This window comes from Topomyia yanbarensis, chromosome 3, assembly GCF_030247195.1.
Source record: "Topomyia yanbarensis strain Yona2022 chromosome 3, ASM3024719v1, whole genome shotgun sequence".
NCBI lineage: Eukaryota > Metazoa > Arthropoda > Insecta > Diptera > Culicidae > Topomyia > Topomyia yanbarensis.
The window spans coordinates 23,844,425-23,870,803 of NC_080672.1; the positions used below are offsets into that span (position 1 = coordinate 23,844,425).

At 39.1% G+C, this 26,379-nt stretch overlaps 1 protein-coding gene and 1 long non-coding RNA gene across 5 annotated transcripts in view; one reads left to right on the top strand and one right to left on the bottom strand.

Annotated features, from left to right (window-relative positions):
• LOC131692748 (ras-related protein Rap-1b) overlaps nt 1–26,379 on the top strand; it is a 250,214-nt gene that overhangs the window by 28,300 nt on the left and 195,535 nt on the right. The gene's annotated exons all lie outside the window — the stretch shown is intronic.
• LOC131692749 (uncharacterized) lies at nt 11,229–13,285 on the bottom strand. Its single transcript, XR_009306050.1, has 5 exons — nt 12,322–13,285; nt 12,109–12,252; nt 11,880–12,048; nt 11,503–11,683; nt 11,229–11,446 (listed from the first exon to the last, which is right to left on the bottom strand). It is a non-coding gene; the product is annotated as an uncharacterized LOC131692749 (long non-coding RNA).

Genomic DNA, 26,379 nt, shown 5'->3' on the forward strand with positions numbered 1-26,379 from the left:
AGACGGAAAGACGGAAAGACGGAAAGACGGAAAGACGGAAAGACGGAAAGACGGAAAGACGGAAAGACGGAAAGACGGAAAGACGGAAAGACGGAAAGACGGAAAGACGGAAAGACGGAAAGACGGAAAGACGGAAAGACGGAAAGACGGAAAGACGGAAAGACGGAAAGACGGAAAGACGGAAAGACGGAAAGACGGAAAGACGGAAAGACGGCAAGACGGCAAGACGGCAAGACGGAAAGACGGAAAGACGGAAAGACGGAAAGACGGAAAGACGGAAAGACGGAAAGACGGAAAGACGGAAAGACGGAAAGACGGAAAGACGGAAAGACGGAAAAACGGAAAGACGGAAAAACGGAAAAACGGAAAAACGGAAAAACGGAAAGACGGAAAGACGGAAAGACGGAAAGACGGAAAGACGGAAAGACGGAAAGACGGAAAGACGGAAAGACGGAAAGACGGAAAGACGGAAAGACGGAAAGACGGAAAGACGGAAAGACGGAAAGACGGAAAGACGGAAAGACGGAAAGACGGAAAGACGGAAAGACGGAAAGACGGAAAGACGGAAAGACGGAAAGACGGAAAGACGGAAAGACGGAAAGACGGAAAGACGGAAAGACGGAAAGACGGAAAGACGGAAAGACGGAAAGACGGAAAGACGAAAAGACGAAAAGACGGAAAGACGGAAAGACGGAAAGACGGAAAAACGGAAAGACGGAAAGACGGAAAGACGGAAAGACGGAAAGACGGAAAGACGGAAAGACGGAAAGGCGGAAAGACGGAAAGGCGGAAAGACGGAAAGACGGAAAGACGGAAAGACGGAAAGACGGAAAAACGGAAAGACGGAAAGACGGAAAGACGGAAGGACGGAAAGGCGGAAAAATGGAAAGATGGAAACACGGAAAGACGGAAACGGAGAACGAAAAACTAAATATGATAAGGTAAATATGAAAAACGTTAAACGAAAGATGATTTACCAATAAATTTCGATACAACCGAAGCAGCTGATAGTTAATAATAGAAACAGCATAACCGTTTCCATATCTACAAAAGCATCTCGCTGATCCTTTCGCCGTCTGCGGACCAGCTGACAAAAGCTCACCATGACTCACCATCCTCGCCGTTGAGTTGTTTGTATTGAGTGCGGCTGGCAAAAATAATGATATTCAATAATCCTCCTGGCATCAACCAGACAGCTATCGGCTATCCACGATATGTAATAAAGCCGCGTAGCGAAAAAATATTGATCCCGTCAACACCGCTTTGTGTACCGCTTACTCGACGATGGATGGCTTTTCGGTTTCATGATGGTCTTGTGAACATAATGATAACCTAACAACAGACGCATTTTGAGTTACTCTGTTCCGTTGTTGTCGTACCGGGATAGACGGTAGCGCTTGGCATACGCAAGAGAGACAGCAGTAGTTTATCATGTCGATATTATGATGGTGTATAGTTACACCGTGACACCCTCAGCCAGTGATAACCTGAGGAGTAAGCGTAACCTACATATACCTATTTGCATAGCGAAACCACAACCATTCCGAGTGCTTATGAGGCATGACCCACTTCCAGTCGCTATTTTCACAGCTGAAACCCCAGCCTGCCGGTAGAGCACACCTTTCACCGGAAGGAAGGAACACCAACCTGGATGGACATCCTGTTGTCTCTTGTGGTGGAAAGATAAGCTGTAGTGGAACCGAACGTAGTTTTTAGTGCCACTTGTCTGGTGAAGAGCCGTTAGTACATCTGGGGCCAAGCCATTAGGCATCCTAGTCATTAGACTAATTAGTTGTTGTTTATGTCGGCCTTAGCAGGCTCAGCTTTCTCTGCTAACAATGTTGCACCTTTTTGCTTAAGCGTTTAGTGTTTGGTTTTGCTCTGACTAAATTACATAGAAACAAAGAAGATAGCAGACATTGTGTTCGACTATCATGCAAATCCGTTTTTCTTTGTTTTGTATAGCATTTTCAATTCAGAGTGGAAATTGACTGCACTTCTTATCGCTGGCTTAGTGTAATTGTTAATGTCACATATTGGCAATTATACTAAACCAAATATTTGTTTGATTTGTGTTAGTTTTGAAAACTACAGCCACATGACCAATACACCATTCAACCAATCACTGTCACAAATCGATTTTATTTACTTGATCCATTCATTTACATCGTCGTTGGTTGCGGTAAAGGTTAAATTTGTTGAATGAATCGCTACAGACCGCATGGCCATTCATCACAAAACGAAACTTTCCATCTGCCATTCATCGTTTCCTATTGCATATATATGTATCTAGATGTGAACCAAAGTTTTCAACCTGCCCCCACTCGTTTTGAGAACCTTATACCGTGGATTAGTTGCTCCAACCTCATCCAACAATGAAACACCTAGAGGAGAGCAATACCGGTTCCAAGGATCGCTTCCTGTCTGACTCTCTCTCCCTCCATCTGTCTGTCTGACTGCCTTTCTGTTGAACAAGGTAATAAACGCTATTTATAGAGAACTGATAAACCATTCATTCGCCTGAAAGCTTATGACACGACTCCTCACTGTTAAGCCGGCCGGGTTCTCCGCAAGATCCCAGATAGGACCGACTAAATTCGCACCGAGCGCTACCTGTCTGTGGTGTTAGAGAGGTGAATTAGAGAGTAACGATTCGGCAGCGCCGAAGGAGGGAAGATTAAAATGAACAAATTAAATTTTGCTGGGAAATGTCAGTGCACATGGCAGTTTTTTTTCTTTCGTAGATTGCTCACCAGTTGAAAATCAACCTGTCAGCGAAATCTATCATCTTAAATGTTCTAGTTGTCGTAGTATCATTATTATAGCTGTAATTGTAATGGTAGCTTGTATGTTTCTATCAGCATATATCTTCCTTACCAATGAATTAAAAAAAATGAATTAACAACCTTCTCGGACTCTGCTGAACTCGACACTAACTTTTCCATCATTATCAGTCACGTACCTACAACTAAGTGTCTGCTAAGTTAGCTTCTTCATTACGATGAGATAGTTTATTTTCGTGAGATTGAGAAACTGCGTCTTTGATGGACACCCTTAGGGTTGAAACCTTATAACAGATGTTTTGAAGTAGTACACTCCTCGATTCAATAAAATGGTCCCGAAATTGAAATTTTCGGTAGAAATAATGTCGGAGACCTGGAACGGGAATAATTGACGTTTTAAGAAAATTAAAAACCTATATTTTTGCGCCTTGTTTGGAACATTTGATAACGGAACAGTTGATTTTGTGAAATCAGTCATTATCTGCGCCTATCATTGGCCGCCGGGCGACCATGTTTTTGTATTATTAGCACCGCCCCTTTTGAATGGTTATGAACGATGGTAAGGTATAATAGAAACAAACAAGCATTCCCTTTGGAGATCAATTTACCGCTCATAATTCAATTACACGGGACACATATGTTAGCCTTAGGTCGATGGAACTTACTTTTCCTTTATGCTTCTTCCACGCAAGGCTTTGCGGCCCGGGAACAAGTAATTCGCGCTAGAGCCAATAATTCTCATATGGCTGTAACAGGCATTTTTGGGCCTCGGTGTATTTCGCCTCTCTTTGGCTATAGGAAAAATTCATTTTTGTGCCAAGTCAGAAAATTTTCAAACTCGGCTTCAATGCATTCAGTTGATCATAGAAAAGGCCGATAATGATAGATACTGAAAAAAGTGGTGATTTGAAAAGCTTTTGTTCGGTTAAACCCTTAAAATCTACCAACAAAATCCAACATCTAGACGAGTATGAACACTGCTGTCGTATGTTTTGTTTATTTTTATGACATTTGACGAACTAACGTAAATCTAATTTGTCTTCAAATGCTCTAAAGGGCGAACACGAAATTATTGCGACACATTCAACAGGGCATAACTTTTTTACCATTGGGTAAAAATCAACTAAATTTTGCACACTTTCTCATTGATGTGTATTGTTTACATGCTGTCAAACTCGAAGTCGTGTTTTTCGATTCAACGAAAATGAAGGTGAACCAACGCGAGTCGAGAGAACAAATTCTTTCCAAACACCTGGAATTTCCTGACCTGTCGCACCGGCAGTTGGGAAAAATGTTGAACATTCACCATTCAACCGTCTCCAGAGTGTTGAAGCGGTTCCAGGAGCGGTTGACGTTGGACCACGGCAAAGGAGCTGAAAGAAAACCGGGACAGGAGAACAAAAAGACGGAGGGAAAGGTGAAGCGGATGATTAAAGCAAATCCCAACGTCTCAAGCCGTGATTTGGCTAAAAAGAACGGCATGTCGCAGAGCTACGTCCAGAATGCAAAGAAGAGAGCTGGACTACATACATACAAGGTACAGAACTTCCCAAACCGCGATGAGCGGCAACAATCGACGGCTAAAACTCGGGCACGGAAGCTCTACGAGAAGATGCTGACAAAATATGGCTGCTGTGTGATGGACGACGAAATGTATATAAAAGAAGATTTTAAGCAAATTCCGGGGCTGGAGTTTTTCACTGGCAAGAGCAAGTTCTATGTGGACGACAAATTTAAGAAGAAGAAAATGTCGAAGTTCGCCTCCAAATATCTCATTTGGCAGGCCATTTGCTCTTGCGGACTGAGGAGTGAGCCTTTCGTGACAAAAGGCACAGTAAATGGTGAGATCTACAAATCTGAGTGCCTCGAGAAGCGCCTTTTGCCGTTCTTGCAGCAGCACGACGAAGCTCCGCTATTTTGGTCAGATTTGGCATCATGCCACTATTCTAAAAGTGTCCTGGAGTGGTATGAGGCCAATTCTGTCCATTTTGTTTCAAAAGGACATGAATCCGCCAAACTGTCCGGAGCTGCGCCCGGTGGAGAAGTAGTGGGCAATGATGAAGCGGGAACTTCGGAAGAGCACGAAGACAGTCAAAGACGAGAAGGACATGTTAAGAAAATGAAAAAAAAACTGAGAAACTGGTACCGGATGACACTGTAAAGACTTTGATGGAGGGCATCAAGCGAAAATGCGTTCAATTTTACACTCAAGGCTCCATCGATTAACTTTTCTTTTGATTTTTGAAGTAAATATATGTATAAAATTACCCTAAAATTTTGGTTTGATTTTAATCATTATAAGAAAATTGGCATGACATTTTCGGTGTCGCAATAATTTCGTGTTCGCCCTTTACATAATCGTAGTAATTATAAAGTGCCAACTTGAAAATTTTGATTTCTAGGGAAAGTTGTGGGGTGTCGGTTTTACCCATAATTCCCTTAATGTTCGTGAGACCGATCGACAAGAGCCCTATGTAACAGAAACAGAATCCTCATTTACATTTAACGTACAGAATTGCTGGGAACCAACGAAGAAGTCTGTCAAATCGAACAGGTCGAAACTCCGTAAATGCAAAAAAGCTGCCGGACAGCCAGCACAAATGGCTTTTGGTAACCCCCCAAAAAATCTACATCCCTGGTGCACATTTCCACGGCTAAAAAACAGCTTCAAAGTTTCTAACCTAGATCCGCAACACCTAAAAATACCTAGCAGAGGATATCCTTTTTTGGGGGCAGACAGGAAAGCTGCCATTACTCTCATCCTAGTCACGATCCTAGCCAATATCGATGGTATGCAGGCTTCGAGGGCTGGCAAATAACCATTAGATGAGGGTACTCTTCACACTCCACCTTCACGCTACCACTTCCCCCGTACGCCAAACACCAGCGATGGAGAGCTGTAAAACAGACCCGGACGAAAAAAAAAAGTATTCACAATCCGGACGCGTTCGTGAGAGAACAAAGCCAATTTAAATGTAAATTATGCTGAATCGGTGCCGACTTTTGTCTGAATCGCTGTTCCACAAGTTGGTCCCGCTTCGTTTTCTTACGCTGAAATCTGTCATTGACATCGATCTTCCAGCCTGTCCCGGGTGGGTTGCGGTAGGAGACGACCCGTTCCACTGCTGGCTGGTGGGATGATACTCTTCAGTTATAATGACTGCGCCTCTGTTCCATTAGTTTGGTGCTGCGGCTAATGCGGTGCCAGGACAACGATGTCTGCAATAATGACTTCAATGAATTCAACTCCGTTGTGAGTATGGAAGAAACTGAAGTTATTAGTTACGTGCAGTAGTTTGTGCTAGGAACGGAATATGAATTGCTCGTCCATTCTAAACCAGATCCAAAACCGGCCACGTGTTTTGGTTAATTGTCATAAGTGTTACATTCATCTAGGTAATTATCTTTTTCTTTTTTAACGCAACAAAAAGGCTGCCTCACTGCAAGATTCTTAAATAATCGTTGAAAATAATTTTTTGATCTCGATTCAAGACTCGTACAAAAAAAACAAATAAGAAAGTAACAGAAAAATATCCTTCGTCCAAGAATTATCACCAATCAATAACAAACAATCAGTAAATATTGTTTGCCATGTAACAAAACATCAATCAAAATTATGAATTATTTTGAAATGTGTAACGTTGAACTAGCCTCCTTGTAACAATTGTGGTTTTATGGTACTCTCGGAGGCACTCTTAAAACCTAAATTGTGCTATAAAACCTGAATTGCTACTTGGGATAAGATCAATAGTTCTTAACGGCCGAGCTCACGAACACTAATGCAGTTTCTTGGTTGAAAACAAGTCCATTTACTTTTGTCGTCGCTGTCTATTATTTTCCACCAGCTAGTGACATAGTATTTGTATCATGTGACGTATTCGTTCGTTAAATCGCTCCGTTATAGATATACCAGTGAAACAAGCATCCAATTTTACATTTTGCTTTGTTCTCCATCCAGTGCACAAACAGTATTGTATCGTTATCTCTGGCTGCGCAGTAAAATAAACCAGCCACAGTACAATAAAAGTTGCCGTACTACAGGAAAACGTAGACTATATTGACTTCGAACTAACTCATCTTAGACCTACAGCACATGAGGTGGAACAAATATTAAAAGCGAAAATAGAGATTTATCTGGAGGAAGTGACCCACATTCTGCTGCATCACGTTAGTAACTGTGTATTGATATCGTTTAGAAGTTAGGCTCATACAGAAAAAAAATATTGTGAAGAACAACATGCCACGCGGCTTCGAATATGACTACGTCAAAACCAAACAAGCCACATTTTTCTGCATGTACCAAAAGTGTGGACCAAAGACTTTTACTAGAGAGAAGTTCGATACCTTGACAGATATATACCGAAAACAAAACAAACATGCTTCGAAGCGAAAACAATGGGAACACTAGCGACAATCCTAGTGTTCTTTTTTTAATTTTGATTATAGGTCGGATTCGATTATCCGGGGATTTCAAAAAAATTTCACCCCGGAGAACCTAGAAAAACTCTAGAAGGGGAACTAAGGAAATTCCATTTTGTATCGATTGGATTTGCGTTTAGCTGTCAAAAAAACGAATCCAATCAAACATTGCCTACCCTTATAACATTGGAGTGTTGTCATACAATGCCGGGGCATTCGTTGCCAAAAATGCTGTTTTTCTCTCCTCAGTTCTCTTACTAGAGTTTTTCTAGGATAACCGAATCACCCGGATAATCGAGTCAAGTGCGCGTTGTGCCTCCACAAAGAGATGCTTGTCTTTGTCTTTGCAACATCCATTAGTTGACAAATGTCTTATCGAATTGTCAGGTGATCACTACGCATGTAGTCTTCGCAAACTCTCCCACCAGCGAACGACTACCACAGGTTATGTAGGTGATGGGTTCCCGGCCGCCTCAGCGAGAAGTACTGCTGGCGCCCTCTTTAGCCTAACATCCATCTTCGCTTGAATCTTGTTAACCCTTTGTTGACCAACATCCAAAACTATTCTTCCTTAGAACTGTTGCCGTCATGAAACACGAAAAACCTGGCTTGATAAAGATATCTTGACAAACGTATGATTACGGTTTAAAAGCCAACTGTCAAAATTCTCTTTGAAAGAAAATTACGCACAAACCGTTACTGGCTAAACACAGTTCGTAGCAGTTAATGGAAGAGAAAACTTTTCTCTTTTGTTTACTATCAAGTTTGTCCGGAATTTCCTTTCAAAGAGAATTTTGACAGTTGGCTTTTAAGCCGTAATCATATGTTTGTCGAGATATGTGCTTCTTTCACATTGCCAGAGGCTGCTCAATATTTACATTCCGATCTAGTCCAATTGCACGAAAAAGCTAGTTGAAGGCAGCCTAAATTAGCAAGTTTTATCAGTTTTCTATAATATTGTAAGGCTACGAAAATATTTCAAAATTCCATTTTCACCATTAACAGAACCTATACCTAGCAACACTGTTGCAGGGGAACCTAATCAGATTAATTGTATTAACTTTTGTTCTACTGATAATATTTATAATTGTTAGTGCTCAAATGAAAGATATTAGTCCCAAATATTAGCATTACTTGTCGTTGTAAATAGATGTTGTGTAAACCAAAAGTTATTGTCGTTTAGACACTTGGTTAGTTTATCAACAAGACGGGCATGGAGGGGTTAAAGATGCCGTTGGAATTCTGAGCAGGTATCCATTGTTGAAGGGGATGATGGGAGAAGAGCAATATCGTGTCAAAGTCCACTGACCTTTACACCGGATTTCATAAGAAATAGGAACATGATTCTATCAGCATCTTGTAACAAATCATAATCTTCGCAAAATTGTATCCTGAGGAGGATTCCTAAGAGACCCCTAAGAAGCTTTTTTATAGAATCCAGCATAAAAATTCAGCGAAAAAAACCGCAGAAATACGGATAAAGATTCAACCGAAATTAAGAACTAGTATTTTTTTTATAGATTCCAGAGATATAATACGTAGAAAAACCTTTTTTTAAACAATTTGTTTAAATTAATAATGTATCGATTTTGTTGGCGATTTTCGGCAAATTTAAGACTAAGAGAAAACGAAAGCAAGGAAATTGAAAGATGGATAGGTATTCTAGAGCGAATCAGTTATAAACTTAGAACGGAAAACTAGGACTAGGCAGGCTCATATGGACATGATCGAAAGGAATTGTGAAGAGTCCTTTGCCTTCTGCTAAGTAGGAGCTGGACGTTGCACCCAAGTCTATCGCATGGTCTATGATAGAACATAACTCATCATCATGTTTTACCGCCGTCGCCGGTGTTCCAATAGACCGAGGTTCAAACAACACAATATTTTAGGTTATTATTTATTGGCTCAAGATAAATAATTTCTTCAAAACTGATTTCAAACCGTGAAGGTCGATTCCATGTTTTGGTTTTCTTTAGTCACTTTGTTCGAAATAACCCATATATAAGCTATTGTTGAAGTAGACCAAAATTTGAGAGGAAATTAGGCCTAGACCCCCAATTCACAAAAAAATCATTTGACTGCAATGATCATGTTGGCATTATAATCGGACATTCTAGTTGAAATTTGAATTTTTTTCGAAACACCCGGATAATCGAATCATTTTCCCCGGATAATCAAATCACGGATAATCGAATCCCTGGATAATCGAGTCCGACCTGTATAGAGGTTTTAACCTTAGGGTTATTCGCGCCTCTTTTCGGGTTAGAGAAATCTCTTTTGGAAAAATCTCTAACCCTTTGTGCGGGTTTGGAAATCGAACCCAGGGGAGCTACGTACAGGGCAATCGATTTACCAACTACGCCATTTAGTATTCTGTATCTATTATTAGTACATACACGCTTACCAGCCGTTACCTAATTTTGGGTAGAATCCTACCCAAAATGGACTAAAGTGCATCTCCTCACTTTTGGGGAACAAGCTTTGAACTTAAATTTTGAGTAGTGTGAGCACTACCCAAAGTTTGGTTTACAGATAACCCAAGCGTTGGGTACAGAGCGGGTAACCCAAAGTTTAAGTAACGATGAAATAATCCAAAATTTGAGTAACGAGCGGATAACCCAACATTTGAGTACTGAGCGGATAACCCAAAATTTGAGTACTGAGCGGATAATCCAAAGTTTGAGTACTGAGCGCATAACCCAAAATTTATAACGAGCGGATAACCCAAAATTTCTGTAACGTTCGGATAACCCAAAATTTAGGCTTCCAATATATATTATATGTATGCTTGGCATTCGCACTAAGAACAACCATCGATATGGGTATCATTTGAAAAGTAGCCATTCGTAGAAGCTGTAAATTGATGATTGGCGCCATTTTGAAATCCAAGATGGCGCCTTCCGGTTACCACAAAACACTTGAAACTACCATAAATATGGGTGTCATTTGAAAGGTATTGATTAGTTGAAAGCGAAAATTGATGATTGGTGCCATTTTGAAATCCAAAATGGCGGCTTCCGGTTACCACAAAACACTGAAAACCACCATCAATATGGCTATCATTTAAACGGTAATAATTAGTAGAAGGCGAAAATTGATGATTGGCGCCATTTTGAAATCCAAGATGGTGGTTTCCGGTTACCACAAAACACTAAAAACCACCATCAATATGGGGGTCATTTGAAAGGTAGTAATTAGTAGAAGATAAAAATCGATGATTGGTGCAATTTTGAAATCCAAGATGGCGGCTTCCGGTTACCACAAAACACTGAAAACCACCATCACTATGATGGTCATTTGAAAGGTAGTAATTGTTAGAAGACGAAAATTGATGATTGACGCCATTTTGAAATCCAAGATGGCGGCTTCCTGTTACCATAAAACACTGAAAATCACCATCAATATGGGTGTCGTTTGAAAGGTAGTAATTGTTAGACGGCGAAAATTGATGATTGGCGCCATTTTGAAATCTAAGATGGCGGCTTCCTGTTACCATAAAACACTGAAAACCATCATCAATATGGGTGTCGTTTGAAAGTTGGTAATTGTTAGAAGGCGAAAATTGATGATTGGCGCCATTTTGAAATCCAAGATGGTGGCTTCCTGTTACAATAAAACACTGAAAATCACCATCAATATGGGTGTCATTTGAAAGGTAGTAATTAGTAGAAGATAAAAATCGATGATTGGTGCCATTTTGAAATCCAAGATGGTGCCTTCCGGTTACCACAAAACACTGAAAACCACCATCAATATGAAGGTCATTTGAAAGGTAGTAATTAGTAGAAAGTGAAAATTGATGATTGGCGTCATTTTGAAATCCAAGATGGCGGCTGGTAACAAAATACTTCAATATGGGTGGTTACCCCTCAGGTTTAAGAACAATTATTCACTAGTGGTCTATCCCCCATACGCTTGCTCATATGTCAGTGGCGCCATAATTGCAAATGTGGCCACAGTCCCAACTACAAATATATTTGAAATGAATTAATCATCAACAAAAAACAAAAAAAAATGAATGCACAATTTAAATACTTGTCTCTTAGACAGCCAGAATTCTATATTATATTCCAGCCGGTATGACTAAAGTCAAATGGAATTGTAGTGGCTCGGAGCTCGGGTAAGCTACAGTCTTGTTCAAATGTTCCGTATTGCTCGATGTATCTGAAGTCAATAACCGAGATGACGTTGTTTCACCGGTGTTGACTATTGGAAGCCTCAGTTTGACATGACTGAATAGTTTCCTGCAAAAAATGTTATTATATATACGTTATACCACGACCGATCATCTTAACCATACCTGAAGTCACCACGCAGATGCGAGGTCATCTAAACGCAACCAAGGCCCATAGTAATAGGTGGAATATCGAAACAAGCCACGCGGCTCGCTACCAACGAGTTGATGATCCACGAGGCAGCACGTCGAAGCTACGTGAACGGAATCGAACGACAGCAAGGAGTGCAGAGGCAGCAGAAATAATCTATAAAAAGTGGTAGAAATTAAGTTAGTCTTATGGCGCTTTTGTTTTTTCGACTACACTGGTGTAGTGCTGAGTCAAAAACGAAAACGCCATTAGTTTATCTTCCAGTGTATCCATAAGTAATAGTGAATAAATGTCGTTTCCACGCCCACGATAACAACTTATATTACATGCAAAACTGTTCTTATTTACTTACCAAATATTTTGAGGAGAAAAATTTCTTCAACTATTTAGCTAAAAGCAACAAACTGCAGAGCGAAAATACACATCTCTGATCTCTTAGAAAAAACGGGTGGTGGAGCAAATGCAGCAGCTGGTCGCTGTTTTCCGTTCGTTGGCAACAAAAAGTGCAACTCGATCATCATCTACAAAACGAAACGTGTCAGATTTTTAATGTTTAGTTTGTGTAATTTTGCAACATTTACCCTTTAGATAGATTTAATAGGTGTTTGAAACAAGACGACCTAAAGTGCACGGAATAAATTCTTCGATGCCGCACGCCATAGTCTTTAGATTCGAAGTCACAGAACCGAATCAATTTTTCAACCCTGGGGTTATTGATGACAATGCTTTAAATATACGATTCGATTAATAGAATTGAATTACAGGACTAGATTAAAAATAATAAATATCCTTACATATCCAACTGCTCCGGACAACGATGCGAGGATACCAAAATTTGTTTATATTTCTTTAACCGTATTCAGGCCTGCGTTGACGATTTTCGGTTTCTCAGTTTTCTCAAAACACTCAAAAGAAATATCAAACTGGGACGTCATCAAGCGGTAAGTGCGGTCAAATCTGAAGGGACATGAGCCACTAATTATAAAAGTGTAAAATGTGCCACTATTTGCTACAAACTATTCATACGATTTACGTTTTGCCTTTCTCAATAGAAAACTGCTCTGAAAACCGTCTTTTAAACGGAGACCCGGAGGCCCGAGTGACATATACCATTCGATACAATCCGTCAATTCTGTGTGTGTATGTGACCGCAATCTCACTCACTTTTCTCAGAGATGGGTGAACCGATTTTCATAAACTTAGTCTCAAATGAAAGGTACAACATTCCTATAGGCTGCTATTGAATTTATAATGGATCCGACTTCCGGTTCCGGAATTGCAGAGTGAAGAGTACGATTAGCCAGACAATGTCGATTTTCAAAATTCTGTAATGAATGTATAAAGGTGAAAACTTTTTCAAAATGGTGCCACATCTACTTAGATTTGTAGTACTAGGTCACTAACAGCCATTAAAAGTCTCTTTGGTCACATTGGCCACCATCGTCGGTTCCGGAAGCCCCGGCGGAAGTATCCAAATTCAGAATTACAGTCTCATTTTTTTCCCGGAGATTCGACCAAACTTGGTCTCAAATGAAAGGTGTTTTATCTCCGTAAATGGCTATTAAATTTCATCTCGATCCGATTTCCGATTCCAGAGTTATGGGTTGTGGGGTGCGGTCACTAAGCAAAATCTGTTTCAAATCGAATATTCTAGGGGAATTGACCATTAGAAAGTAGAAATTGAGCAGCTTCTAGCGCTGCGAGGGAAGCTCTTATCTTTATGAAAAATGATTTCGTGTTTCTTAACCTCACTGTTTTCAAGGAAAAATAGTTTTGAAACCCTGCATGCACTAGAAAAACTTTGGACATGAAAGGGTTAAAAACAATAGATAGATGATTTGAAAAAAGGAAGAGCGTCAGTACGACGATTTCCATTTCACCGTATGCTAGTTTACGAAATGGATGATTCTAGAAACATAGTTATCGAAGTACTTAGAAATATAGGGAAGACCCGATATTATCAGCCACCGCCCGGTCAGCGTGGCAAGCAGAAAGTTAGCAAAAGTTGAACACAGCGAAATTGATGCTGACAGAGTTTCTGCGAGCATTTTGCGCGATTTGTGCGAGAATTCTGGCAACGAATTCGCTCAAATGCAACAACCGTTTCTGACAGAAGCGGTCAAACCAACCGATGCTGCTCACTTTTATCCAGAATCGAGCCAGAAATGTACGACCAAGATCTCTGTACGGTTCCTGCCACATCTTTGTCAGATGTTTTGCTCGATTCGTGCTAAATTCTACCAGGTAGGAATTGCCAGGATCTTTACACAGTTTATATCCGAGTTATGCCAGGGTTTAGCTCGGTTCCTGTCAAAATTTGCCAGAAAACGCAAGCGAAACCGAGTTTGTCCTAGCTGAACTAACCCGACAGGATACGCGCAGAAATCTGACAGGGCTGCCAAACCTGTGCCTGATTCAGTCTACCCCCAATTTTGTCAGTGTATTGACCCCATTCTGTCACCTCTCGCATGAAAATTCGTTTGATTGGCTCTATCAAACAAACCAAGTCAACGTCTTAGATTTCAAAATGGCGCCAATCGTCGATTTTTGGCTTCTACTAATCAATACCTTTCAAATGACAACCATATTGATAATGGTTTTTGATGTTTTGTGGTAACCGGAAGCCGCCATCTTGGATTTCAAATGGCTCCAATCGTCAATTTTCGCCTTCTACTAATTACTACCTTTCCAATGAAATCCATATTAATGGTGATTTACGGTGTTTTGTGATAACCGAAAGCGGCCATCTTGGTTTTCCAAATGGAACCAATCATCAATTTTCGCCTTCTTCTAATAACTACCTTTCGAATGACACCCATATTGGTGGTGATTTTCAGTGTTTTGTGGCAACCGGAAGCCGCCATCTTGGATTTCGGAATGGCGCCAATCATTAATTTTTGCCTTCTACTAAACACTACATATTAATTGACACCCATATTGATGATGGTTTTCAATGTTTTGTAGTAACCGGAAGCCGCCATCATTGAACTCAAAATGGTGCCAATTATCAATTTTTGCCATCTACTAATTTCTACCTTTCAAATGACACCCATGCTGATGGTGGTTTTCAGTGTTTTGTGATAATCGGAATCCACCATCTTAGATTTTTAAATGGCTCCAACCATCATTTTTTGCCTTCTACTAAACACTACCTTTCAAATGACACCTATATTAACGGTGGTTTTAAGTGTTTGTTGTAACCAGAAGCCGCCATCTTGAATTTCAAAAAAAACGCCTATCATCAATTTACGTCATTCAGAAACTTCCCAACTGCCATTATCCAAAAGGAAATGTTACCCGAAAATTCAAAAAAATCTGAAAGTAAACGCAACACTTTTTGGTTCTAATCACCTACATTTTTTTTAGGTGAGAATTTGGTCACTTTTTTCCATCTTACGGTGACCGTCGTCACTCAAAATAATTATTGGAATCGCTCTGCCACGTGACTTCTGTCACCTTGGGTGACTATAGTCACCTAAGTGACTGCGGTGATCGCTTTTTCGCTCTCACCTCACCAAACTAGGTGAGGTGACGCGTCATAACGGTGAGAATACATTATTCTTTTGACATTAAAAATGTCTTACTCCACTATCTGGGGCTAGGTGTCATTCTAAAATCTAAACTATCTTCCATGTAACGAAACTATGTAAGGTTTGCACGCTTATAACTCCGATATTACTAGATGGATTTTAATCATTCATACACCAACCGATTCAGAAACACCTAACTTAAATATTGGTAATAATTTAATATCTCCCCAATAAAAGTAGACTTTTAAAAATTGGTAAAATTAAAAAGTTCACGAAAAAGGGAAAATTGCCATTCGTGATGCAGATTTCTCAGACACAGCCGTCATTAGAGGGTACGTTAGTGGCTCAATCACAAACGAAAAGTCATAAATAGAAGCAACGCATGTCCGTTTAAATCAGTTGTTGCTCTTATCCCATATGAGCAACATCGTCTCCGGGCGATGCAATAAGCGCTATCGATTTTCGGCAACGTTGGCATTCGCACACACTCGCACCTGACCTAAGTGACTAAACCATATACGGTTAGTTTATAAATAGAGGTGACGCGTACCCGTTTGAATAAGTTTTTGTTCTTATGTCGAACGGGTAAGATCATGGCTGCAGCGTCTGGGCACTACACTAAGCAGTAGACGCTATGCCTTTTCGGCAGCGGTGGCCGTGTGCGGATTTTTCGGGTACCAGCACGGTGTCACAGAATGATTTGCAAAGTGGGTGGGTGGGGTGGTTTGGATTTAATTCAATACGGTGTGTGCTGCTTAAGAGTGTTGCGTTTGAAAAAAATATATTTATTTTTATGCATGCGTGTGCCTTGTAACTTGTTAATCCATGTTTACGGCGCTTTGAAGCTGCGTCGGGTAAAGAGCCTATTGGTTTTCATATGTTTCATATTTCGGTTATATGTGATATATATATATATATATATATATATATATATATATATATATATATATATATATATATATATATATATATATATATATATATATATATATATATATATATATATATATATATATATATATATATATATATATATATATATATATATATATATATATATATATATATATATATATATATATATATATATATATATATATATATATATATATATATATATATATATATATATATATATATATATATATATATATATATATATATATATATATATATATATATATATATATATATATATATATATATATATATATATATATATATATATTTCGGTTATGTTTTTTTATCAGTAAGGCATCTGACAACGTGCTTCTGTAGTTATTGCACTGTTCAGCAGCGTAGTATTTTATATAGGAGAGTACACTCAGGTTTTTTACGCGGATTTTGAAACTGAAAACCGCGTATCATTTACGCGTTTTTTGAAATTTACGCGGTTTTCATTTGCACGGCCTGTATCCCCTGCGTGAAAAATCTGAGTGTAATTGCATCGGAAACAATCACATTCCCAGCAAAACTTTTTGATTTCTAATTTCAAACACTTTTGTTTCGTACTGTACACAACGGAAAATTTTAAAACAGAACTTACCGTCCCAGCAGCGGTTTAAGCGGGTGTTCTTTTTCGATTCAAATTCAAGCCATGTCTTAAGCGTTACTGGACTTAAAATTGTTATCAGTTCTACATTTTTAATGTCACCGTGGTCGAGTCCTGTACACAACCCTTTAATTTTTTTTGAATTTTAACCTTTTTGCCTTTCTCATATAGAAAGGTTATGCAATCACTCTGAAAAACGTCAACCTAATCCCGGCCCGGAGGGCCGAGTGTCATATCCCATTCGACTCAGTTCGTCAAGATCGGAAAAAGTCTGTATGTGTGTGTGTATGTGTGTATGTATGTGTGTGTGTATGTGTGTGTGTGTATGTATGTGCGTATGTGTCAAATAATGTCACTCATTTTTCTCAGAGATGGCTGGACCGATTTGCCCAAACTTAGTCTCAAATGAAAGGTGCAACCTTCCCATCGGCTGCTATTGAATTTTGTATCGATCGGAATTCTGGTTCCGGAATTACGGGTTTCAGAGTGCGGCCACACAGAAATTTCTCATAAAAACTATAGGAAAAATTAAAAATAGAATTTTTATTTTTGATGCTAAATGTATTCAAGGTGCATAAAACGTCGAGATTTGATGCAAACACGAAAAAAATTTGACGAAGATTCACTTTTTTGGATTTTGCACATTTTTGCCTTTCTCATATAGAAAGGTTATGCAATCACTCTGAACAACGTCAACCCAATCCCGGCCCGGAGGGCCGAGTGTCATATCCCATTCGACTCAGTTCGTCGAGATCGGAAAAAGTCTGTATGTGTGTGTGTATGTGTGTATGTATGTGTGTGTGTATGTGTGTGTGTGTGTATGTATGTGCGTATGTGTCAAATAATGTCACTCATTTTTCTCAGAGATGGCTGGACCGATTTGCCCAAACTTAGTCTCAAATGAAAGGTGCAACCTTCCCATCGGCTGCTATTGAATTTTGTATCGATCGGAATTCTGGTTCCGGAATTACGGGTTTCAGAGTGCGGCCACACAGAAATTTCTCATAAAAACTATAGGAAAAATTAAAAATAGAATTTTTATTTTTGATGCTAAATGTATTCAAGGTGCATAAAACGTCGAGATTTGATGCAAACACGAAAAAAATTTGACGAAGATTCACTTTTTTGGATTTTGCACATTTTTGCCTTTCTCATATAGAAAGGTTATGCAATCACTCTGAAAAACGTCAACCTAACTCCGGCCAATTTTTTTTTCGACTCGCATAAGGTTTCTGGATTTTAACAGGGGCGTAGTTGATGATTTACGGAGAGGGGTTACACCCCCCCCCCCCTCTACTGTTCACTCCCCTCCTTTAAAAATCTCCTTAAATCACCCCTCAGACTACCACCTCATACCCCTCCCTTTCAACCCCATCATCTTTAAACCACCACTATATTACAAAGCATACCAATTTAAGCTGGGGAGTCGTTCGTTCATGGGACTTTCGCCCTCCTCGCATACCCATCACCGCATGACAAAATGAGTTAGCAAGCAGATAACATTGATCTAATGCTGATTAGGCTAATGGAGTATGATATTTTTTTGTTTCAAGTGTTTCACCGTCGACACGTAGCTCATCAAGTTCGTGGCTGGCATGCCATTGTGTATAAGTGCAAAGTGTACTAAGAATGTAATGGACATTTCCACAATTATGTTGAACATAAAAAGCCTCCGTGCCATAGTTTAGAGAAATGAGAAAGGCACAATTGCACCGCTAGGTGGATTAAAACAGGTTTTTCATTAAACCTTTAGTAACATTGGAACCTTTGTTATTTTCAATCATTTGCTATATTCGACCTTTTATCATTCAACATTTCGTCGCATCTTTTAGAATTACCCCGTTTACTTAATTCACACCGCTTGAGGTTTTTACCTGCTTTTGATCAATAGACTCGAATTAGAATTGTTGCAGCCTGGAACATTTGGTATATAATTGCCAAACTGTATCACTTTGTAGCTGCTATTGTTACTCATTACTTTAACCTGCGTGTGTCAGGGGCAACAAATGTCAATCTAATGGGCCCATCATATGTAAGAGCGAGAAAATAATTAATCACCGCTAGCCGCTGCCATTGCCCTCTAGTAGTTATATTCTATTTTAATTCTAGCGATATGCATTTCAGACATTTCCAAAAAATATGAATCATCAACGTCCCATCATGAGTTCAATGTGTCTTTCGAGGTCCGATCAGGTTTCGGAATGATGCGGTGGCCGCTATTTAAATGATATGAGCAACTCAACATGAACCCACAATCAAAAAATAAACAACGTTACAGTACTCACCGACTCATGTTTTAGATCCAGCGCTAATTGCTTTATCCTAAGTTTCTAGGCTGAAATAAATTAATCATTAATTTTAATTGAAATTATTGCATTATGCATTATAATTACCATTCTTTTCCAGAGCCACTTCATGCAATTTTATTCACAACAATAAAAATGGCTGTCAAAAACATTACCTACTACTTTGTTTGAAATGGGCTACCCAAAATATAAGTACAAAGCGATGAACTTGAATTTGAGTAGACGTCATTATTCAATTCTTACCCAGCACGAAGTTCACAGCGACCAACTCAAATTATGGGTAATCGCCATGTTCAAATTTCTACCTAATTTTGGGTTGCCCATGTATAAACTTCCCAGTGAGCAAATTTAACCCAAAAAATAAGTAACTTTCATTTTCAGTGTAGGGAACGCAGAGAGAAGCCAAATTAAATCAACCAATCAAGCACAATCAGAATTCTTGAGCGTTTTTTCAAAACGTCATATCTGCAATGAGTTACTCTCTTTGTTTACTTTCTCTTTCGATTTTTACGGCGTCACTATAACACTTTTCACTTATTTTACAGTACAGATCGAAAGACGGTGGTTTTAACTAGCATATTATGCAAAGAGTTGAGGGATAAATGTTAAAATGACCGAATTATTAACAGAAGAGAAAGTAAACAAAGAGATTAACTCATCGCAGATATGACGTTTTGAAAAAACGCTCAAGAATTCAGCTTTGCTATTGACTTATTTGATGTCTAGGACACCAACACAGTTGCAATGTGTATAGACAACATACATATAACGCAAAGTTTTCAATTCGCAGTCTGATTTAACCTCATTTGGCAAAACTTCCACCCGATTTAACCTCAATCTCGCACTAACACAGCTACACAATGTGTAGTACACATGGATTAGTCAATGGGGTAACAGAGGTGGGTTCTGATTCTTTGTGGACTGTTCTTTATGAACTTTGAGAAATGTTGACTGGTAACTTATAAAGGTTCTCTCTCTGTGCGGAGCTTGAGCAACTGTATAGAGAGATGCGATGGATAATGTGAGAAGATTAAATATATTGCAATGGTACTAGAATGTGTATAAGCACTCTTCTAGAAGTACATTTTTAAAGTCTCTCCAGTTACTGTTCACATTCCCTATATATTATTTGAACTATTCTCAAACGACGCTATCTGTACAATTCTGCATCAGGAACGAATGTGACCATTAAAATGGCAACACTGCGCGTCGGGAAGCTTTCACGGTGGCTATACGTTCCACCGTGCACAATGCTGATCATCTTCATCCAACAAAAAACGCCATGGAATGGAATATTAATTGCCACACAATCAGGGAATGCTTGCCTTTTCTGTTTTTGCAGCTTTTAGAAGGTTTCAAATTTATTCTTTGTTGCTTCCGGTTTCATTTGGAAGCTTTTTTTGTATTTCTGTTAGTTTGTCGGTTTGGTTCAAGTTTGCGAAAGAATTTAAATTAGTTGCAGAGACGACGATGCTCAAGATTTTTGCATTTTTGTTCTTATACTAAGCTATAGTAGCAGGCACGTAGCCAGAGGGGGGGCTAGGGGGCTAAAGCCCCTCCCGAAATTTTTCAAAAATGAATTTCAAAAACCGGCGATGTTTAACAAAATTTGTTGCTCATTTGGTTTGAACAAATCTTTGAGAAAAAGTTGAAGAAGGCTATTTCTAACCACCAAAGGCAATGGTCACGAAATTCAGTCACTTTATGCTTTTGCTCGAGCCAGTGCGACGCTAACGATAAAAATAGTAACTTTTATATTGTGTGTCTTGCCTAAAGAATAAAAGAAACTGTTACTATAATTGTTGCTGTAGTAATCTGTCGAGAAGCAAGAAGTGGTGCTCCAGCCAAATACGGTGATTATTAAATTATTGATGATTCGCTTAGGACCGAGTATTCATAATGTGGAACATTTCCTGAAGGTGTAAATGGAGGTTGGACCTTCGGAAGCGAGTTCTACCATGTCAGGCATTTAGCGCTCAACAAATTAGCCCAGATGAAACCATTCATTTCGAACAACTTAAAACACATGGTTGAAAGTGACAATGCTATAATTAAGATCCTTCTATATATGGACGATGGGAACATCAATGTTCCGCTACAAGATCGGATATCGCTTACTCGCAGATTAATGTCATATTTGGGAGAAATGGAATCCATTCGGAAGGATAATTATTCAAATATAATATTAACTTAATCTAGGTAATCTTCTCAAGTTCCAACGGTTTTGCAAAATTCTGAACGTCAATGAGCTAATGATCTTATTCTTGCATTGTAGTGGAATCAGTAGTTTTTTGCACTCACTTTACATTTTGACTTTTACTATAGTTTCAGGGATCTAGGAAAATCAGTCTACGATATTTTTAATTCGTAAGTCCAATGATATGAAAGTATCTAAAAAGAATCTACTTAAATAAATAAATAGATAGTTATTCTCAGTTGCCTGATAATATTGTCGAAGATAGCGTTTAACCCATTCCCCACGAGAGTCAAATGAAAAAACATGTGTTTTTCTCAGGATTATAATTACGACATGATCAGTATCATTTAAACAGAAATTTCATAAAGTTGAGTTAACGCATACTTCGGATGAAGTCACAGAACTAGTAATAGTAGCCTGATCATGAAAATAGGAGTTGAAGTTCACTTTGTTCGGACATTCTTTGCAACGATAAACTTGGATTTCACACTGATATATTCTTATCCATGGAGACAACCTTGACGTTGGTTTCATTCTCCTGTTTAGCAAATGCGTGTAAAGTTTCGTTAGGCGGGTTTTTGGATATTTTTGTACTCATTCCAATTTAGCGTCTTCTACACCTTGTAAACGTGTAGTCTAGAATGCGTAGCATTTTCAATCAGCCCTAAATACTTTGATCTCTTGATGAATCTTGAGAGAAATTTCTAACTTATAAACTAATAATAATAAAATTTAATTCGTCGATGCACTATAGCTTTTCTTGTAACAGACAACATATATTTAGGGTTTTTAGTGTCTATTGTCTTAGTTATGGAATTGTTTTCACTAAGAACATTTCATAATTACATTCAGTTTACTGTGACTATCTCAAGTCATCAGAATTTATACATTTATGCAATAATTTTCAAGCCCCTCCCGAAACAAAATCCTGGCTACGGGCCTGTATAGTAGCATTGAGCATTAAATTCAATTCATTTGAATTTTTTGACGTTTCACAAACTGTTAGTCATACAGTTCCATCAGTGATGCATTGTAATATTTAGTTTAAGGTTTCGTTGCAGTATGAATGAACGAATGAGCTAACATGCCAGTTGGGCATAGAGACTTGAAGTAGACCAAAATTTGAGAGGAAATTACGGTGCTTATTAGGTTTGATCCAGTACCACGAGAAACTGGAAGTGTTCCGGTGTAAACGCGGAGAAAAATGTTTCTGAATTTTTTTCTGGCTGCGAACCGCAGCTTTGCTCCTGTTTGCTTCAGACAAACAGGGAGCAAATATCAAGTACAGCTGGTTGAGCCACAGCCACTGTACAACTAACGAATTTGATTCGCAAGTTGGAACAACCGACAGATGTCAAAATCTGGTATAGGAGGATGTTAGTAGTTCAAATGCATCTGTTGACATCTTTAACTCCTATCAGTTTGATTGTCAAAATGAATTTGACATGAGATTTTGACTTTCAGATGCTTTTTAGTTGTACAATGGTTCAGCTAGCGGAGGTTCAACTAAAAAGCATATGAATGTCGGTGTTATCAGTACTGGATTCATCTTATAATATTGTTTTTGGTTGAAGCGAAACTGAGACAGTTTCTTACCCCGGCTGTTGTCAAATGTGTTAACTGACAGCGGCTGGGGTTGCAACCTGACTCAGTTTCGGGTTCAAGCAAAACGCTATAAGAGACGACAGCAGGCTTCTTGCTCTTCTTAATATTCACTACTAGTCCCTGCCCAAAATCTAAAGACAACAAGCGACCATCTTTGCGAGTTCCCTTTAGCATGCTTTTCACAATTGCTGAAAATAATTGTTCCTCAAAGATCGCCCCTAAGCGATAGACTTACAAATCTAGCTGCATTTAAAAGCTAAATTTTATTTTTGTTATTGTCTATACAATATACGTAGCAATATCATTATTTAAGACTATTAAGTCCAATCAGGTACTGGTGCAATATTGAGGTTAGGACTGGATCAAATTGGCTAGCGATTGTTCTTTCTTCTCTATTTCAGGGAGGTTTGAACTATGACATATGTCAGCGAAACCAAACTTGTGATTTTTTAAATAGGTTTTTCCATTGATGACACTGACACCGTGCCGGTGTTTTGCACTGGCACGGTGCCAATGGAACACTTCAGTAGAAATCGAGTGCAGGCTTGAATGTGTGCGTGTAGTTACCCGAGTTGTCTTTTAACAGCTGTTGTTTGTTTACCAAATAAAATGCGTTGGCAAACAAAGGTGAAAAACAGAAGTTATCAATTCATTTGTAATATATAGGTAAAGCGATAATGATTCTTGGAAAGAGTAGGGTTTATCATCTGCTGTTGTAATTGAGGTGTTTGAAGCAAACGGTTCCAGAAATGTCGCAATTTGAAGATAGTTGACTAGAGCTGATGTTTACTGCACCATTCGAATTCCAGTTACTGTCGTGATGAATCTCCTCCCCGTCATTGGGAATTGTTTTCTAATGTATATAGTAGCTCATCTTAGGAAAATTATCGATAAAAGTGAAAGTATGTGGGCGACAACGAACTGGTCTCAATAAATGGTAATAAATAACGGTAATATGCATTTGCATGGTATCGAAGTATAAACTAGTTTTCTTCGGAATTATATTCCCCGAACATAAGTAATATTGACGGAAAATTGGCTCCTTCCGGATCGGTTAAAGCAAAGGGTATAGAATGCCAACACATCTGAATTATATTCCGCTATGGAGAGGTTTTCACATATGTATGATTCTACTCGTTTTCGTCCGCAGCAACAATTACATAACTAAACTCGGTCATCTAGGTAGTAACTACGAAATCTAGCGAAGGACAGATGCTTTTGGCTAGAGTAGAGCAGAAGTATAAATTGGATGGAATTTACAATCACAATTTTTTTCAAAGATTCATAACATGGTAGAATTAAATGCACCTCATACCAAATGATCCGGATATTCGTCTTTCGTTATTTGTATCGAAAGCACCAAGGTTATTCCGGATTGCGTTTTGAGGTATCGTAGCTTTTATGAGAAATAGGTTATTTTTTCAATCGGTTCAAAATGGCCTATTTAACAAAAACTAACGGAAAGCTTTCGAGCAGTTTAAAACAGAATAAAAATGATCAAGGCCGATTATTATTTTTGAGTAAATTTTCCGCGTTAGTGGCGGAAGGGAAGACCGTCTTAAGTGGGGCTTACTCCCTTCTTAGGTTAGTAAAGGATTGGGTAGGAAAGGGGATACATATTGATCCATTAACATTGTGGCTGGTCGAGTATACTTCATATAAAATTTTAATGTAGTAGTTTTTAACCAGGGCGATAGAAAGATCAAGATTTCCGTTATTTTTGTGCATTCGGATGCTGTTATGATATTCAACTGCTTGGGAGTTAGTATCGTTCTGAATGATTGAAAATAATGTATGCATCATAATCTCGTGATGCTGTCCCAGGCAAAAGTTGGGAGAGTTCCACTGTGAATGAGATACTTCCCTTAAGGGAAGACACTACCCAAGTAACCATAAGCATTAAGCCATTGCACTATATTGGCTATACATTTGCACTAATGTTACATTGAAACTCCATTACAGCATTAACAATGCAATAAAGCTCTGTATTAGCATCAATTAGCATGTAGTGGTGGTCACAGCTTTCCAAGACGATCCAGACGTACTTTGAGTGATCTACCTCGGGTCCGTAGGAAATCTATTGGCTTGGTAACTCAGGTAAACAACATACTCGATGGTCCATTACGGGAGAATACAATTGCAATTGACTTTTCGCAGACCCGTCTTAGTAGTACTACTATTCTAGTGATACTACTATCGTAGTAGTACTAAAAACATTCAACTCCTTAGTCGAGGCAGAAAGCTTAGCAGTAAAGAACAACATGTAAAACATCGTCAAATATGAAAACGTCAAAATCAAGATCCCATGTATATAGACCTTAATTTGACAGAATTTCGCCTACACGATTTGGCACCGCACACTAGCACGGATTATATTAAATGATTCATAAAGACATATGGAGAAGTTGAATCCGTCACAAAACGACACTTAGAGAAACTTTTTCCCTGACATTATCAACAGTGTTCGAGTGGCGACTTTTAAGGGAAGGTTATCTCAAGGTGTTAACTACGTACAAAGAACCCTATGGATATACCCTGAGCAGATGCCCAGTTCTGTAACCAGACAGCACACTTTACTAAGTCATGCGCCAAAGTAACTGAAGAAAACTCATCTCCTACACCAACATCAACATGGATTGGAGAGTATGCGAAATGTATACGCATAGCGACCACCAGGCGATTCGCTATCGTATCGGTCAACGGAACACTGCTGCAGTACGGAGAAGGATGACCGGCGAGCGAAAATGGAAGACCAAAGCCCTGTTCGTTGAGGCTCTTCGGCCAAAAGGCGAAACCGAGAACGTTGATGTGGTTGGCATAACAAGGATTGGGACGCCACGATGCTGCGAAAACCGGAACCACACAAAAAACGGCGCCCAGCTTACTGGTGGGACGACACGCTCAGTACGCTACGTGCTACTTGTCTCAGAGCCAGAAGGCGGGATAAGAGAGCTATATCGGAGCCAGCTAGAAATGAGTGCAAGGCAGTGTTTCGGGAAGCCATGGCTGCTTTAAATGGGAATTAGGCTTAGCAAGTCGGATTTATGATGGACGAGAACGGCTTCCCTGGGACGCTGATAAGACTGATTAAGGCTACGATGGATGGTTTTTTTTTTTTTTATTTTAATTATAGAGGTTTTAACCATAAGGTCATTCGCCTCTTCGGGTTAGAAAAATCTCTTAGGAAAAATTTCTAACCCTATGTGCGGGGTCGGGACTCGAACCCAGGTGCGCTGCGTACAAGGCAATCGATTTACCAATACGCTACGCCCACTCCCCTACGATGGATGGTGTAAGGTGTTGTGTCAAAATTTCGGGCGGCCTCTCGGATCCATTCGAAACACCCAGGGGACTAAGACAAGGCGATGGGTTGTCCTGCCTGCTGTTCAATATAGCGCTGGAAGGTATAATGCGAAGAGCGGGGCTCAACATGCGGGGCACGATTTTCACGAGGTCCGGACAGTTCGTGTGCTACACTGCAGGCCTAGTTTTTGAATCCTTTTAAGCCATACTATAAAAAAACATATTTTAATCCTAGTGAGGCGATTGTGTCTTTCTCATTTATCTAAACTACTGATTATGTTCAATATAATTGTACAATGTCTATTATATTCTTATTAATAAGTATAATATTTAATTAGCTTAATCAGCATGAGTTCAAT